Source organism: Mastigoproctus giganteus, chromosome 8 (assembly GCF_048544385.1).
Source record: "Mastigoproctus giganteus isolate SK-2022 chromosome 8, ASM4854438v1, whole genome shotgun sequence".
Taxonomy (NCBI): domain Eukaryota; kingdom Metazoa; phylum Arthropoda; class Arachnida; order Uropygi; family Thelyphonidae; genus Mastigoproctus; species Mastigoproctus giganteus.
Genome location: NC_143582.1, coordinates 182015670 through 182034542, shown reverse-complemented (window position 1 = coordinate 182034542; position 18873 = coordinate 182015670).

The window sequence follows — 18873 nt, the reverse complement described above, 5'->3', positions numbered from 1 at the left end:
ATAGAAAAATAATATAACAAATAATAAGCTACAATAATTAGATGTGAGCTAGTCACTTTGCAGTTTAAGAGAAGAGGCAAACTTGTGGATGGAGTTCATCAGTGATTGGGAGTTGTCAAAGAAGTCAATGAGAGAGTCATTTGCTGATTTGCTGATTCTGTTCAGTGGACTGAACTTCATAAAGTCCGTGTTGGCAGAGTCAAGGCGAAACGGTGTAAGGTTCCTGACTTGTCTACAGGGAGCATTGAAGTTTATTTTACTCAGGATATCAGATGCTTCATAAAAGCAATCAACGATCTGCCCAATAAGGCCACTGTTGGACCAGACAAATTTCCAATGTTCATCCTTAAGATAAGTAGCCCATTTATAATAGATCTATTACTGCACATCTATCAGGAAATCATCAGGTCAGGAGCTTTCCCGCAAGCCTGGAAAAATTACATTGTAACCCCAATACCAAAGATTAAACACCCAAAATTGGCTAAGGATTACAGACCAATTTCTGTCAGCTGTACCCTACAGAAGGTATTCGAAAAAGCACTGCTTCCCACCATCAATCAACACTGCTTCAGCCATAGACCACCGCATTTGCACTCAGTTATTTCGGGTAGATCAACAATAACAAACTTACTGGAAACCCTTTTTCGCGTGCAGAGAGCACTAAATGAGAAGGAGCAAATAGATATTATTTTTTTGGATATCTCCGCAGCCTACGACAACGTCTCAATTCCAGCGCTCATTGCGATTTTAAAGAATTATTTTAATGTAAGAGGAAATTTGTTAACTATAATAACCAGCCTGCTAGAACATAGAAAACTTATTGTTAAGCACCAAAAGCTACAATCTTGCTTTACCATCTCGCGAGGAGTGCCACAAGGGGGAGTTCTTTCGGCTACTCTCTTCGCGGCCGCCCTGGAGCCGTTTCTTGCACTGTACTACAATTTTATAACATATGCTGACGATGTAAAATTCTTCATCACTTCCAAAGACCATGAATCAGCAGAAGGTATTTGTCAGATGGCAAATAGCACAATCAGAGAATTTGAGAGCTACCTGGATTGCATCGGGCTCCGTATTAATGCGCAGAAGTCTGCCCAAATGACCATAACTTGCAAGCAGAATAAAAATGACATCTCGATCTCTGTGAACGGGTCTAATGTGGTAAAAGTGCACTCTCACCTGGACCTGGGTCTTAAGTGGGATGACAGACTCACCTTTGCTCAACACTTCGCCCATATGAAGACAAAAATATTCGCCGCTTTATGGGCTACTAGACAGGAACTGGTAGGAATTAGGGATCCTCAGCTAGCGACCAAGTACATTTTAATGTGTGTCCTGCCAATTGCAATGTATGCCTCGCAAATCTGGTCTTCAGCTCCAGATTCACATTATAAGTCCGTCCTTGGGATCGAGTACTGGTTCTTGCGATGGCTTAACAGAATTGCTGGCCACCCTTTTACTATCTCAAGGGCCATTCTCTACTCAAACCTTAACATCACACCCTGGATGCAGCGGACAATTAACAGGAACATACACACTCTCGCACAAATGCTCACAGGCAGAGTGGATGCTCCAGTCCTGGATAATATTCTAGTCAAACCGCGTGCCACTGCTAGACGTTGCGGGGAAGTAAATAATCCACTGCGTCCAGTCCTGAACAATCTTAGTAGCCTGCAAAGATTCTTCCCATCAAATGCAGCGAAAATATTTAACTCACTACATATAGATGCCGAAAAACTGTGTGAGGATGCAACATACCGGAAAGAGATCTTCCAGGATTCGTATAGACTTACCAAAATATGAATCGGCTGCAAAGTACCAAAGAATTTAGAGTAAAAGAGAAACTTTCTGCTTTCAGAACAATAATAATTTGTTGACTGTAAAAATATACCTTCTGTAACAGTTATGTAAATATGTAATTTATAAATGGAATTATTAGTGAACTGTAAATATATCAGTTGTATAATGTATGTACAGAATCATCAATGTGTAAATACTATATATATTAAACATAAAATGTGTATATAATATTTCGGGACGAGACTACGTGTTCAGTATATGTAACCCACTGCACGTAGTATCTCTTACCCTGATATGTACTTAGCACCCTCCTGGCACTTTGCGTCCCGGGGTGGTTTCCTTATGGAAATAAACGGATAATAATAATAATAATAATAATAAATTCCAGTGATTACTTTGGCTAGAAGGGCGATGTCAGCAGTAGCTCTTCTAGTGCACAGAGGCCTCAGATGAAAGTAATCATACAGCGATTCATAATACACTGAGTGATAGAATAGAGGATTGCGGTACGTAAGGTTACGGACAAAATTTTTTTGGACTGCTTCAATTTTGTTAGTTAAAGTCTTTGTGTGAGGATTCACTGTGTGAACTGAATTCAAGGATTGGCAGAACAATAGTTTTATAAAGGATAACCGCATATCTGTAGTTTTTGAACTTGTATGTGTTCCGTTTGATGAATCCCAGTGTTTTAATGCTTTGCTGGTGATTTTAAGGACATGGGCATCGAATTTAGCACTGCTGGAAAAGAGAATCCCCAAGTCGTTAACTTGGTCACACCTTTCGATGATCACAGAGTTAACAGTGTACTCCGTATTCATTAGTTGTGGAGATCTGCAAGATGAGAAAGAGATTACGTTGCATTTCGAGGGGTTAGCAGACAAGCCATTCAGAGATAGCCACAGAGAGAATTTATTGAGAGCACATTGAAGCTGTTGAGAATCGGTAATCTCCTTCACCGCTGAGTAGATCTTAAGATCATCTGCATAGAGAGCAACTTTAACATTGGAGGTGTAGATGAAAGAAGGAAGATCATTTACGAAAACAATGAAGAGAAGAGGACCTAAGGGAGAGCCTTGTGGTACTCCGCTTAGTGGTATAAAACAGTCTGAGTTCACTTGATCGATGATAACTCTCAAGGAACGATGCGTAATATAGCTGCGTAGCCATGAGAGCAAAGGGTCATGGATACCATATAGCTTAAGTTTTTCCAGAAGTTGTTCGTGCGGGACTTTATCAAATGCCTTAGATATGTCTGTGTAGACTGCATCAACTTGTAGGTGGTTATCAAGAGCTTCCGAGGTGTATTGCCAGAAAGGAAGTAAATTTGTGACTACTGACTTGCCACTGCAGGAACCATGCTGATTCTGATCGATGAAAGGCCTGAAGAATTCGAAGAGATGTTTGTGTACTCTGTGTCGAAGAGTTTAGCCAGGCTGTTTTGCAAGGTTATGGGTCTGTAATCGCATACGTCATTTTTATCACCTTTTTTGAAAATAGGAACTATATTGACCTGCTTAAAGTGTTTAGGATACTTCCCCAGCCTGAGAGACAAGTTGAAGATCCGCAGTATGAGGGGTTTTAATGTAGTGACAGTCATTTTCCAAAATAAGCCTGGAATATCATCTGGGCCTCTAGTATAGTCATTTCTCATGCTTTTTAATGCCGAATTTAAATCTTCATCAGTGATAAAGAGGTTAATGAGGATATCATCTTTAACAGGTGTGAAGTCAGGAAATGAGGCAGGTCTCAATGTATCATTTGTTTGAATTCTAGAAAAGTGTTTGGCAAACTCTTGAGCAATACTGAATTCGTCAGATAAGAGAATTCCATCTGCGTTATGGAGTTGTAACTTTCTACTGGTTATATTCTTATGCTTCATGAAATTCCAGAATGGTTTGATATCTCTGTGAGTAAGCAGACTATCCTGAACTGACTCTGTATACATATTGTAAGAGTTTAATATGAGCGTTTTCACTTCTTTGCGGAGTTGGCTGAATATTTCGTAATATTGGCTGTCACCTGATTGCTTATATTTGTTTCTATAAAATTCTTTGGATTTAATTTTATGTATTAATTCGCTGTTATACCAGTGCGGGTAGGTAGAGCGTGTGGTAAGATGGGATTGAGGAACAATATCAGATATAACTGAATGGACACAGTTAATCAGGTTGCTGGTGAGCACATGGCTGAGTTAAAGATTACATATGCGAAAAAAAAAAAATAATAAAATAAAAATAAATAAATAAAATAAATAAATAAATAAGGGGGTTAATGCTAGAATACAAAAGAATATTAAACCGTTTTAAACGGTTTAAATTCGTGGTCTAAATTTGGACGTTATGAATTGATAAGTTGTGTGGGGTGAACAGTGCGAGTTAACAGAGTAAGGGAGGGAGGAGACTGAAGGCTGGGGGGAAAAGACAGAGGTATGGGGACGATAGAGAAGGGGATGCTTCACCAGGTGGAAGAAAGGATGGGGGAGGAGCAGGAACCAATCTCCTCTCCCCAGCCAGCGAGGAGAGTAAAAGAGTGCTTGGCTTGATTGCCAATGTGGCTTGTGGCATCGAAAATCATTTTTTCATATGCGCGTGCGCATACGAAAACGCTGCTGGTATCTCCAGTGTCTGAGCGTGCAGATTAAGTTGCAGATATCAGCCCGATGGAACTCGGATAAAGGAAGTGAATTCAGTTCAATTGAGCTTCAAAGAGGTTGGCGGTTGATGGCGCCAATTCGACACAAAATATGCTGGGAAAAACTACGAAATCGAAATACGTATATGAAAATGCATATGAAACACGCGCATACGAAAATTAATATGCAAATTACTATGCGCATATTAATTACAATGGTGATATATGGTGAAAATAAATCACAAAACAATTCGACACAAAATTTGCTGGAAAAAATACGAAATACGAAGCGCACGCATATGCATTTTCGAAAATGAATATAGAGAAAATCTTTATTGTACAGTAAAGATACAATAAAGATACTCCCGCCACAGCCAGGAGGCCAGGGGCTTGACAATATAGGGTATTGTAAAACATTAGTTGCGCATAGTTGTGAGGCAGACAGTACACCAAGGTATGTACGCGTTCATATGTACAAGGCACATATTTCAAAATATTGAAATCTATAAGGTGTATAAGGCCTTGAATGGGTTCAGCACGCTGAATTCTGATGGGATCCTTCCACTTGTTCAGATTACGAACCTAAGGGGGCATAAATTCAAATTAAGAAAGGACAGATGTAGAATAGATGTGCGGAAATTTGCCTTTAGCCAGCGGGTGGTTAATTGCTGGAACAAACTTCCATCTGTCGTTGTGGAAGTTGATAGGTTGAATAAATTTAAGAAGGAACTGGATAGGCATTTGGAGGGAATGGTGTGATTTTTTTTTTTTTTAATTTTTTTTGGCTGATGCTGCATAAGCTCATACATTTGCTTTCTTGCATCACATGCCACTACTACAACTACTACTACTCACAGAAGTCAGAATATTTCATATGCGTCAATATTTTACATGCTTGAAATAATTTTTGTATGCGGTTTCGCATTTTCTTGTGAATCAGTTCGTCGATGTGCCTGCGACGTGCCGTTCTACTCCTCATAGCAGATAGCAGGTGGAGATATCGGTATGAGTCGACATCAGGGGCCAAACAAAAGGGGAACAAGTTCGGCCAACGAGCGCCTGTAATTCCAATCCGAAGCGAATTTCAGGAGATCAACTCCGATGTAGGAAGTACTTGGCCAGGTAGGAATCTGTCACTGATCTTCAGCCTGTTCCGTTGTAGCTGAGGAAGAGGGCTGAAGAAGGTGGCTCTTAGTGGAAGTGGAACATGCCACTGTCCACTGACATATATCCCAGAAGTCAGGGGAGTTGATTTTGTCAACCAGCATTTTGACTGTGGCGGGGATGGGCTTCATGAGAGAAGGTACTGCGGAGGCCCATATTTCAAACGCATACAGAAAGGTAGGATATCATTTATTAATTTATGTATGCGCTTGCGCATACATAAATTAATATGCGCACGCGCATACGAAACTGCGCATGCACATACGAAAATAAACATGCCGAAAATCCATATATGGTTGATATGATGTTTAATGGCACAAGGGCTGCTAAGGCCATATTGTGCCTGAAAATCCATATGCGCACGCGCATACGAAAATCCATGTGCGCATGCGCATAAAATAAATTTTCTGTTTATACTCCGGCACAACAACCAAGTCAGTAGAGTTTACAATAAATCGTCAATACAAATATGAAGCCCATCTTCGCCAGTGAATACTGGAAGTGGGCAACCCACAAACATCGACTCCCCCCTCAGCAGAGGACCACCAGCATGGCCGACAAACTCCAAATCACGCGACTGCCTCAAATAATCAGCATGAGGAGAACTGTGACCACAGTCAAAATGCTGGTCGGCAAAATCAACTGCCCTGACTTCTGGGATATATGCCAGTGGCATGTTCCACTTCCTTCCTTACGAGCCACCCCTCTTCTTCAGCTACAACGGAACAGGCTGAAGATCAGTGACAGATTCCTACCTGGACAAGTACTTCCTACTGTACAAGCCCTGCTAATGATCGGAGTTGACCTCCAGAAATTCGCTTCTGATCGCAATTACAGGCGCTCGTTGGCCGAACTTGTTCCCCTTTTGTTTGGCCACTGATGTCGACTCATACCGATATCTCCATCTGCTATCTCCTATGAGGCATAACGGCACGTCGCAGGCAAATCGACGAACTGTCTCACAAGAAAATGCAATACCGAACATCAATTTGGCACTGTGAAATATTCTGACTTGTGTGAATATGCTTAAATATGTGCTTTGTACGCATATGAATGTGTACATACCTTGGTGTACTCTGCCTCACAACTATGTACATACTCATATCTATTGAATGGCTAATGCTACGTTTTTAATTGTTATGTTATCTTTTATACTGTACAAATTTTTATACTGTACATATTTTTATATTACCCTATATCATTGTCAAACCCCTGGCCTCCTGGCTGTGGCGGGCACACAATTGTATCTGTATCTTTACTGTACAATAAAGATTTTCTTTTCTTCTATTTATCGTATTTAGTAGTCACGGGCTTGAGTAGTCCCGATCATTAGCAGGGCTTGTACTGTAGGAAGTAAACAATTCGACACAAAATTTGCTGGGATTTTGCTGGGAATAAATATCAAATTCGAAACGAAATACGTATAGAAGAATTAACTATATAATATCGGTGTAAATACACCATAGTTAACCCATAGATTTGAGCTACGATTGTAGCGTAGAAGGCATCGTTTTAATTGTATCTCATAATGTGGTTGCCTTCACAACAAGATAGCTACTATTGAATTACTTCAAATAAATAACGCTTCTCTAGTAGAGAAGGCTACTGTTATTTATTTTCAGCGTACCACCACCCAGACGATCGTTTCGAAGCTTTTTGGCTTCGTCATCAGTGGGCGGGTAGGTAATACAATAAGCCATCTCAGTTGCGAAGTTATATCCACATTATGAGAGATGCCAGAAGGGTGTGGTGGTAATGTATTTACACCGATATTATATAGTTAATTATCAAAACCCATAAGGATTATGCCTAGTGCATTTAATTTTCCAAATACATTACCACCACACCCTTCTGGCATCTCTCATAATGTGGATATAACTTCGCAACTGAGATGGCTTATTGTATTACCTACCCGCCCATTGATGACGAAGCCAAAAAGCTTCGAAACGATCGTCTGGGTGCTGGTACGCTGAAAATGAATAACAGTAGCCTTCTCTACTAGAGAAGCGTTATTTATTTGAAGTAATTCAATAGTAGCTATCTTGTTGTGAAGGCAACCACATTATGAGATACAATTAAAACGATGCCTTCTACGCTACAATCGTAGCTCAAATCTATGGGTTAACTATGGTGTATTTACACCGATATTATATAGTTAATTATCAAAACCCATAAGGATTATGCCTAGTGCATTTAATTTTCCAAAGTATAGAAGAATGTATATGCGCTTACAAGGACACGCGCATGCGCATATGGATTTTCGCATTGCACGTAAATCGATATGCGCACGCGCATACGAAAATGGTATGCGCATAGGCAAATTAATATGCGTACGCACATATGTATTTTCGTATGCGCGTGCGCACATTATTTGGTGGATTGTGAAAATAAATCACATAAAACAATTTTGTTGGGAAAAAACACGAAATACATATACGAAAATGCATATCCACATTTTCGTAAGCACAGGCGCTTACGAAAATGAATATGCCCACCCGCATACGAAAATGTATTTGTGCAGTCGCATACGAAAATGCGCATGCGCATATGAAAATGAACATGCGCATGCGCATACGAAAATGAGAGAAAATAAAATTATTCTATCGAAAATGATTCCATCTGAAAGTAAGAGGACCTGCTGGCAAAACGTGGTCAAGGATATTGGGAAGAATACCAACCTCTGAGGGATCATATATAAAATAATGAGGAATAAACTGATAAGTGGAGATATCTATCAGACTGTAATTGGTAATAACCTAGAAACAACAGACTGGCACAATTATCAACGATCGTTGATAATTTGTTTCCAAAGGATCAACCCCAACCGTAATACTCCAGAACAGGGAGCTGCTACTGCTAAACTCAATTAGAAAAAATGCCCTGGCATTTACTTGCTAGAGAATTTGGTAATTGTGAAATTTTTTAAACTGTTTCCCAATATCCTACTGAATATGTATAATAAATGCTTCCTCGAGAAACTTTTGGGAAAAAGTTCCTCGAGGAAACTAGCTCTACTGAAAACTTTATATAAACCCCTGGAAAAGTCAAAACAAACCCAAGGGTATATAATCTTGTCCAAGGGTAATCCAATGTCCGTCTTGGCCAATTTAGGGAAACTTTTTGAGAGATTAATTTCTCCCAGAATTGCAAGCATGTTATCGGACCAACAATTGTGCTCAGACAGTGGCGGATTTAAGCGAAAATTTAAGCAAAAAATTGAAAAGTACAAAATTTCATTTATTTGCCACCTAACTTTTATTTATTTTTTATTCTTTTTTTTTAATTATTATTTTTTGGGCGGGGCCCCCAAGCCCCAACTATCCTGAATCCGCCACTGGCCGTATTATGAAAACTACATATACTGTACTAGGAAAAAACCGAGAACATATTTGAAATCCGCACTCAAAACTAGTCTGGAAAAGTGTATTTACATCTTTGATGTGCCCGTCACCACCAAATACGGAGGATGCGGAAAGGTCAGGGAATGACCACCGCATATCCCGGAGCAATATGGCCTTAGTTGCTAATGCTCCTAAAAACCAAATAACAATAACATCTTTGATGAAACAAAAAGTTTATTTTGTTGACCAGCATAATTACTATATTGATCTCGTAATTGACGTCCTTGACCTTGGAACTTCGAGCTATTAAATCTTATAAATACGCAATTCATCACAAGCTGAGGTGAAACTATATATTATGTCCCTCTCCGCAAGACTGCCGAACGCCCCTCCCCACGTGTTCCTTGACAATTATATCACACTAGCACTCGGATTCTCCCGCGGTGGCCATCCTGGCGGTATGATAGTTTCGCTACTGATCGCAATAAAGTACATTTCCTGTGGTGTTACTGCCCATGGGGTTTGTGATCTCAAAGAAACAGATAGCCATGAGTGAGAGAATATAGAGCATCACAAATAGGGTTGTCACTTCATGTGCGTGATTAATTCAGGGAGATTTTATTCAGGTTAAAAACAAAAAACAAAAAACTCCTAACATATATTTTTATAGGTTAGAAAAATCTCACCCGTGAAAAATGACACTTGCCTTATCAATAAGAAAATATAAAATAAATATGTAAACGTAGTAATTGTGTAAAATAACATAATAGTAGTGTCCAAAATAATGCTATTTAGCCTGATGAATCATTGTGATTATGGTACTCACCTATTATCCTCCCGCCAATGTATAGGAGTATTTATGTTATATTTATATTTATGAATATTACTTAGAACGAAATTGGGAGGAACTACCACCGAAACGTAGTTTAGTTAATAGTGTATTATTATTATGTTTTTTTTTTTATTGTGGTACGTATATTGTTCATTAGATTCATAGTTGGTTCATTTGTTTTAATTTATACCAACAATGGTTATTGGAGACATTTAAAATCTTAGAAATTTACTCTTTGGACATAAATAATCACAATCTAGTGAAATTTTTCGTGGTATCGCACCCCATCCTAATGGAAAAGGCATCGCGTTTTATTATTTTAATTTTTGTTTTCTGCTCTATCCATACTATTCTCTCTTTCTAAAGAATACAAATAAAATAAAAAAATAAAAATAAATAAATAACCCATATCGTTTGCATGACACCTAAGTTGTATTTTATGAGGCGAAAATAAAGCCAAGTTCTACTGACCCGTTACTTTGTCATTAGGTCAATAAACAATGAAGTTATTGTTTGTACAATATAATTAACACGACATTGGGCGGAAGTGGAGAAAGTCATTGTGTCATTTGGTATCAATATAGTCTCTGCCCCCCCCCCCCCCCCCCAATCCCAGCGTACATTGTGATCTCGTCGACAGTTTGTTTATCTCTTCGTAACCAAAACAACATTCAAGGTTCCTAAGGCAGAAATGCGTTCGCCAGATAGCACAAACGACATGCCAGGTTATCGGTATCCATTACAGCATAGCGTGGCGTAATTCATATATCGGACAATATTTTATCGCAAAGGAAATGCATATGAAACGGATGGTGAAGTAAAGGAGAGCTAGTAAGATGTCTGCAATTGTTTTCTTACTGCTAAGTTGGTAATAAATAAAAAGTAATGTCTGCTGAATAATATACGATAACTTGTCTTAAACAATCCAAGTTGTCATTCTGATTCGATACTTGTTTTTTACGAATTTTATACTCGAAAAGTGTCTGCGAATGCCTGTATTCTTCGGTAGGTTTGCTGTTTGCTGGAATAAATCAGAAAAAGGATAGTTATATTCCCCTTTCCTCTTGAGAAACTGTATGGATCCGACCTTGAAGAGCAAGTGATGTAGCATGTACTGGAAGCGTCAGTCATTATTGCGGCCGAAGAAATTCAAGACTTTCTTTAAAAAAAAAACCACTTCCACTTCACCCCTCTGTTCGTTCAAAATACCTGTCCAGCTGAGCCTTAAACTTATTTAGGCTATCAACTTCCACGACAAGGGGTGGAAGTCTGTTCCACCAACCAACCACTCGCTGGCTAAAGGCAAATTTCCGCACGTCTATCCTACATCTGTCTTTCCTCAATTTGAATTTATGCCCTCTCAGGTGATTATTCTGAGCGAGAGGAAGAATCCCATCAGCATTGAGCATGTTCAAACCATTCAATGCTTTATACACCTCTATCAGATCACCTCGCTGGTGCCTAGTCTCCAGACATTGTAATTTGCAAAACTTAAGCCTTTCTTCGTAAGAGCACCCCTTTGTTCCATTCACTAATCTTGTTGCCCTTCTCTGCACTCGTTCCAGCAGCTCTACATCCTTCTTGAAATGAGGCCTCCAGACCTGTATACAGTACTCTAGGTGTGGCCTGACCATTGCCTTATACAAGGGAATAATCACCTCCTTATCCCTGCTAGAAAAATTCCTATATATCATTGACAATACACCATGAGCTACTCTTGCAGCCCTTCTGCACTGCTCAGAGAACTTCATATCTGCCTGCACAAGCACCCCCAGGTCCCTTTCATTCTCTACCACTAGCAACCCAGCCCGTCAGGTTCTTGCGGGCGTCCTTCCGCTTGATCTGGAGGTTATTCGAAGGGGCCTCCACTACTGTCTATCCAGGGGATTACCAGCAACTATCTTTGGACACTCCATCAATAACCTGAATGAAATCAGGCAGGAAAAGAAAAAAATTGCCATCCTACTACTTCAGACCTGGCAGGACAGATAGACTGCTACCGACAAGGGCCCAATCACCAAGAAATTTATACCGTATGTGAATGCCGTATTTCCTAAATCTCCAACTTGGTTTTCTCCTGGTCTTTATACCACCTACCTCATTACTGGACACGGATCAATAAACCATAAATTAACATCCATGGGAATCATTGACAACCCCTACTGTGCATGTGGTGAAATAGAAGACTGGAACCATCTAGTATATACCTGTCAACACTATGAGGACCTCCGCAGCATCCTGTTTACTCGTATACAAGATAACCCTCAAGGAAATGAACACTTATTCACCACAGAAGAAAACTGCTACTATGAGTTTACCAAGTTTGCACAAGCTCTCTTCACAAGACGGAGCACCCTATTGCCAACACAAAAAAGGAACAACCCAAACATCTGATCCTAACCTAACTGGCCAACCGATCTTAACCTGGATAGGATCAACTGGCGTATGGACCACCTCCTTCCTCAGTGGCAACTTGCAGACGGCTCTCTTGCTGTCTTATTTATCGTCCTTCCCGGGTTCCCCTTTCAACTGATGGCGCTTATTGCTCCATTGATAACCTGGAGGATGCCTTCGCCTACGTCCTCCATATTTCTAGCTATACCCTCCTTTCTTGCGTACACTCTGTACTTCCCCGACTCTACCTTTTTTTTTTTTTTTTTTTTTTTTGTCTCCGTCCAGGAAGCTCTGGCGACCCTGGCGGAGACAAGCCAGAGAATAATGGGCAGACTGGCTACCTCCTAGTGGTGTGTGCGGGCAACGTGGAGTCCCACTAGGGGCCCTGCGGCCAAATGCCAGGACACACAACAGAACCTAACGCAATATGTCATATACAACACACAACACTTTTCTGGCATTTACAGTAGTACTGTATTCGTTCACAGCGAACATATGGCGCAGATGTGGGAAACCACAGGTGGCGCCTGACCCTAATACTATGCACACTATGCACTATGTCAGTGTAGTACCACAGAGTTGATACGTTGCTCTGGGGTTGCTGTTTCCCATGTGTAGTACTTTACATTTGTCAATGTTAAACTTCATTTGCCACCTCTCAGCCCATCTGCTCAACCTTTCCAGATCCTGTTGCAGCAGCATAATGTCAGTAGTGTCCTTGACAACCCTGCCTACCTTTGTATCGTCTGCAAACTTCGACATTAAGCTTGATATACCATCATCAATATCATTTATGAATACAGAAAACAATAATGGACCCAACACTGAGCCCTGAGGGACTCCACTAATAACATTAGTCCACGACGAGCAGTGTCCATTGATTACCACTCTCTGTTGATGGGCCATTTCATGTGTAAAGATAACACAGTAAACTCACAAAATTATGCACTAATCCACAAAGTGGATCTGCGGCGTTCTATCGGTAACCATCCAAAACTACCCTTGGGAATCCCCGTGAAGCTTGGACTTGACGCTTTGCGTTTTCATGTTTTTAGAAAACTGGATAATGATTTGTGAGAGGTCTGCAAACAATGGTACAAGTAACTACCAAAAGATTTAATGAGCAGGACTCAGAAATCTGGTACACAAATGGGATAAGTGTCTAAACTGGATAAACCGTGTTTGAGATCTTTTTTTAAAAACACAGTACAGTATTAGTAATTGATAAAAAAAAAAAATAATAATAATAAATAAATAAAAAAGACAATATAATTTTGATTTTCATTTCAATTCTGTAATTGATACAACTAATTTGCGCTATTATTAAATAAAATAAATTTTCTGTTTATACTCCGGGACAACCAAACAGTCAGAGGAGTTCACAAGACAGACAGAATACAAGAAACAGCACCGTATTCAGCAGTCACGGGCTTGAACTAATTAACAAATGCCTGCTTACTATTCATTGCAACAGAGAAGTATAATTGCTTAAGCTGATGAAGACAAAACGCCGTGACTGGAAAAAATAAATTCAGTTGGCTTGCTGCGCAATAAGAAATAAATATAAATAACATAAACAATACACAAACCATTTTTTACGAGGCAGATGTAGCGTCACGGAAAGAAAAAACTGTTAGTGCACTTTCGATATCTATAAAAGAAGAAGGGGAGACTCGATTAAGAAGTTTATAACGAGAAATTTTACTGAAACTAAAGGAATGTAACGGCTAAGAGAGAGAGAGAGAGAGAGGGGGGGAATTCCTTCACATAATCACAAGGACCGACAGCATTGACACTACTTATGATATTGGGATAATTAGTTGCATTCCCAGTAGCAATGTAATTATCCATGTGTCTCTTAAACTGTCATCAGCAAACGAGGAAAGTGCTCATGTTAAAAACTCTATGAACACCATATTCCTACTAAAATAATTTGCTAATGGTAATCGCTCGGCTCACAGGAAGGCATCTGTGAAGGCTTCCCTTTCAACTATTAATGATTTCAAGGAAAGCAACGCATTATCCAATTAAGTTATTGCAATCAACTGTGTAGGAGTTACACCAATAGAAGAGAAAACTTGCTTCATTCCACTCTGAAAAAAAGTTTCATAAATAAAGCGGGCACGGTTATTCACACAGCAAACGGTATATAACAAATTAGTCCTGTACTAGACCTTCGTTAATGACAGTTTGAATAAATTTCTAGCAACAAAAATAAAAATCGAAATCCCGTTTCATTTTCTTCTTGATTACTATTACAGTATGCGTATGTGGAAGAGCTTAGCAGCTGAAAATTTAATTCGCTTTCAAGTTCAAGTCAGGCTTACTTAGTTGTACACTTTAACACTCCAATGAAAATACCTGCTAACCCAAAATAACACATTTACGAGGGCTGTTCAATAATGATCATAATTTTTCATGAACAACCATACTTCTTGCTATTTCTAGCTGAGACCAAATTTAAGACCAAACCAAGCTGCATCACTTAGCAAATGCGCAGTACGGTGTGACCTTGGCGGTCGGTTCGGTTTCGCCTACGTAACAACGGACATCACACACGAGGAACAGTATGCTGCTCTCAAATTTTGTTTCCATCTCAAGAAAACATCAGCTGAAGCGTAGGAAATGTTAAAAGGGGCTTATGGCGAATCTACATTTCAATATAGTACAGCATGCATGTGGTTAAGAATGTTTAAAGATGGATATGATTCAATCACAAAAATCGTCGGTCCTGGAACTCCAGCCACTGCTGTTACCTTATAAACCATAAATGCAGCTTATGTAATTGTGAGAGAAGATCACTGTATAACAGTAAGGCAACTATCAGAGATGGTTGAGAATATCAGTAGGAAGCCCACATGGTATTTTTTATGGCATTTGCATATGACATGTTTGTACATGCTGGTTTCCAAGACTACTTACACCTGAGCAACAGCAAATTCGTATGGAGGTGTGCCAGGAGCTGCAAAGGACGGTTACTGAAGATGGTGAGGTGAAAATGGTGATAATGCAGGATGAAGATGGCTTCACAATTTCGACCCAGAGAGTAAGCAACAAAACTCTGTTGAGAAGTAAGTCTACGTCATTGCCAACACTGAAAAAACAAAACAAAACAAAAGTTGTGGCTTCTGAGGAAAGGTTATGATCATCTATTTTTTTTTTTTTACATTCGGGAATGGTTTACAAGCATGTTGTGCCATGTCATACTACTGTTATGGCATCTTACTACAGAACTCTACCTCACACTTTGCACAATCATATCGTTGCAAACGACCACAACTGCAAGTGGGTGGATGCTACATCATGACAATGCAAGACCTCACATTGCTCAAACTTGTCAAATGTGTTGCTAATCTGCCCTACAGTCCTGACTTTGCACCCTGTGATTTTTTTTTTTCATTTCCAAAGTTAAAGGATCTGCGACAAAAATGTTTCTAGTCATTAGAAGAAGCTGTAAGGACATTTGAATCGGCATGCGATCCTCAAACGCATGCCAAAAATGATTTCCATCATAGTTTTGAAGAATGGCAGAATCGTTGGAGTAATGCATTTCATCAAATGGGGACTATTTTGAAAAGAATCATCAAAAAATATAGATGTTTAATAAAGGTATATTGTGAAAAAAATTATGATAATTTTTTATTGAATCTTTCATATATTGTATCAATTAAAGTGAAGAGTTTATATATATATATATTTATATATATATATATATATATATAATATAAACATTTTTATAATAATATAATATACATTTTTTTTTCATTTTATTTATTTATTATTGATTTTAAAGTCAATACAAAGCGGAAATTGTGTAAAATGGAAGAGTATATATATATTTATATAATCAAGAATAATGATATAGAGAAGCTATATGATATGGGGGGGGGGAAATTAAGTTTGAAATTAGATAAGTCTGAATTACAATAACATAACTTATGGATCAGGGACACTGCTATAGCAAAACGTACCCTACAGCCATAATGTGTATATGTATATATAAAATATTTTAAGTATAAAATATTGTAGGTAGAACACGTTAAAGGGCTTTATGTATAGAATTAAAACTAATGAATATACCGTATACCCTGGGAGTGATATATGTTGTGAAAGAAGGGGAGGGAATAAAACGGAAAATAAAACGATAAGAATTGCACAGATTGAAAAAATACCAAAATATTTTTGAAAAAACGACCAAGGTGGAAATAACATTGCATTGTCTTTCATAATTTTTGTGTCATCATCAGAGGTCATCCACCCAAAATCATGAAAAAGACAGCAATGCTCTTACTTCTTCATTAGTTTTAATTCTATACATAAAGCTCTTTAACATGTTCTACCTACAATATTTTATACTTAAAATATTTTATATATACATATATGTTTATATATATATATATATATATATTTATAAATATATATAAACTCTTCCATTTTACCCAATTTCCGCTTTGTATTGACTTTAAAATCAATAAATAAATAAAATGAAAAAAAAATACTATAAAAATATTTGTTCAGATGTTATCATTTAAAAGCATATTGTGTTCGTAAGACATACTCTAAAATTTTAAAATTTTTTTCCCTTTTATGAAAACCCTAAACATGAGAGGTATTGGAACCTATAGTATTAGTACCATGCATAGGTTGAGAAGGTAATTGTTGACATTAGAATTGAATTTCTGTAGATTGTAATTTTCAGGAAATATGTATAGAGGGAAGTGATTCTACAAAACGGAAGTTGAAGGAATAAATGAAGAAGAAAAGTCGGTTTTGTGCGTTTGAAGTTGGACAGTAAAAGGATGCTGACTGTTTGTGGCACGTGTTCAGACTGGTTTGGAAGAGAGAGTGGAAATAATAGACACCAATTTAGAAGAACAGTGCCTATGGAAGTATCTATAGAAAACGCACCGCATGCAGTAGGAACGTTCTGTTTCTGCTGCATGCAGAAAGGTTATGAGACAAAAAGTGGAGAGACTTTGTTACAGATGATTCATCAATTAACTACTCTGAATTAACTAAAATAAGTACCACTACTCTACGGATGTGTAATTTTTGCCTGCTACAGTGCATCCACTACAGCATTCTGTATTTTTTAATAGCCACCTCCAGAGTTGCTTCAGTCTTACACGAAAAATAAACATCACTACTCTAAGGATAAATGTTGTTTTTGTCTGTTATAGTGCATCCACTACATAATTCTGTATTTTTTAATAGCCACCTCCAGAATTGCACTCTGCAAGAGTTGCTTTGGTCTTACACTAAAAATAAACACTACTCTAAGGATAAGTGTAATTTTTGTCTGCTATAGTGCATCCGCTACAGCATTCTGTATTTTTTAATAGCCACCTCCAGTGGGTGTACCACCACCACCACCTGGTGCAAAAACCTTGGAAGCAGTCTGGAGTGAATATCACTTATTAGCAGGTGCTTGAGAAGCCTCTTGAAAAACATTTTTTAATGCTCCTCAATTAGATTTTCCAATCAGTTGCAATTCACAGTGCTTGCCTTCAGGGCATTCTTTGATTTTACTTTTAACCAATACTATAATGAACAAGAAAATGGCTGAATGGCCAGCCAAACTGGAAATGATGCAAAGCCAGAGCTGTAGTGGAGGGTATACCTTCTGGTTTTGGAAAGACTTGAAGAAACAAATTGATTAGAATTTGATTATTAGGCAATACTTATAGTTTTATTATTTTAAATATATATACCATATACCCTCTGGAATTAGATCAATAAGCCTGATATGCACAGTATCTCTCTGCTTTTTGTAACATTCATAGAGTATATCTTCTGCTAATTTTATGACTACAGCACTGTGCAAAGCATTTCCAATTTATGACAAGGAGAAACTTTAAAGTCTCTGTTTATCAACTTGGAGAGATTATATAAAGTGTTATGGAAAAGGGAGTGCCCACTTAGGGATTCTGATTGACTGAAGTTTAACAAAGTGTTTATAAAACTTCTCTTTAGATACTGCCATTTCCCAAAAGAGAGTTCCTTTTATCTGCATGCAGCACTACTCAGCAGTGCCATTTTTAGTTTAGTTTCCAGTCACTTCTGATTTATATATTGTTTATATGCATTTAATGTAAAAGTAACTGATTTTAGTTTAACACAATAGGTAGTTTCAACTTATCTTTCTTTTTTTAAATATCCTCAAAGAGATCAAGTGAGTCAGCAAGTGCTGATAATGGGAAGATGAAAAGCCACCAGAACAGCTTGTTATTAGAAACTAAATTGGATGTTCACTGGATTCAGGAGAGTTAAATTCATACAACATTTAGGGTTTTGAACAATTTGAAAATTAATAGTATTGCAAGCTATTATCATAAATAATTTAAATACAGTATACATATAAAGTTCCATAATTTTAAGTAAATTTTTTTTATCTTTATTTTAATGTAAAAAAAAAATGTATGCTGTATTTAAAGATTTAAATGTTTCTGCTGCATTTAATATTTAGTAGAGAGAACAACACTAGCCAGAAACAAGTTATGTAAATCACATGATATTCTATGGATAAATCTCCCCCCTCCCCCCCACACTTAACAGACTCATTAGCACTGTTTTTATGGCCCAGTTAAGAGTGTAATTTTACAGTGTGTGTTTTGATGCATTTGTTGTGAACTTGTCTGAACTTTTGCTATGCACAAAATGCATTTATACTATATATACATCAGTATTATATAATTCCCATTGCCTGTAGCT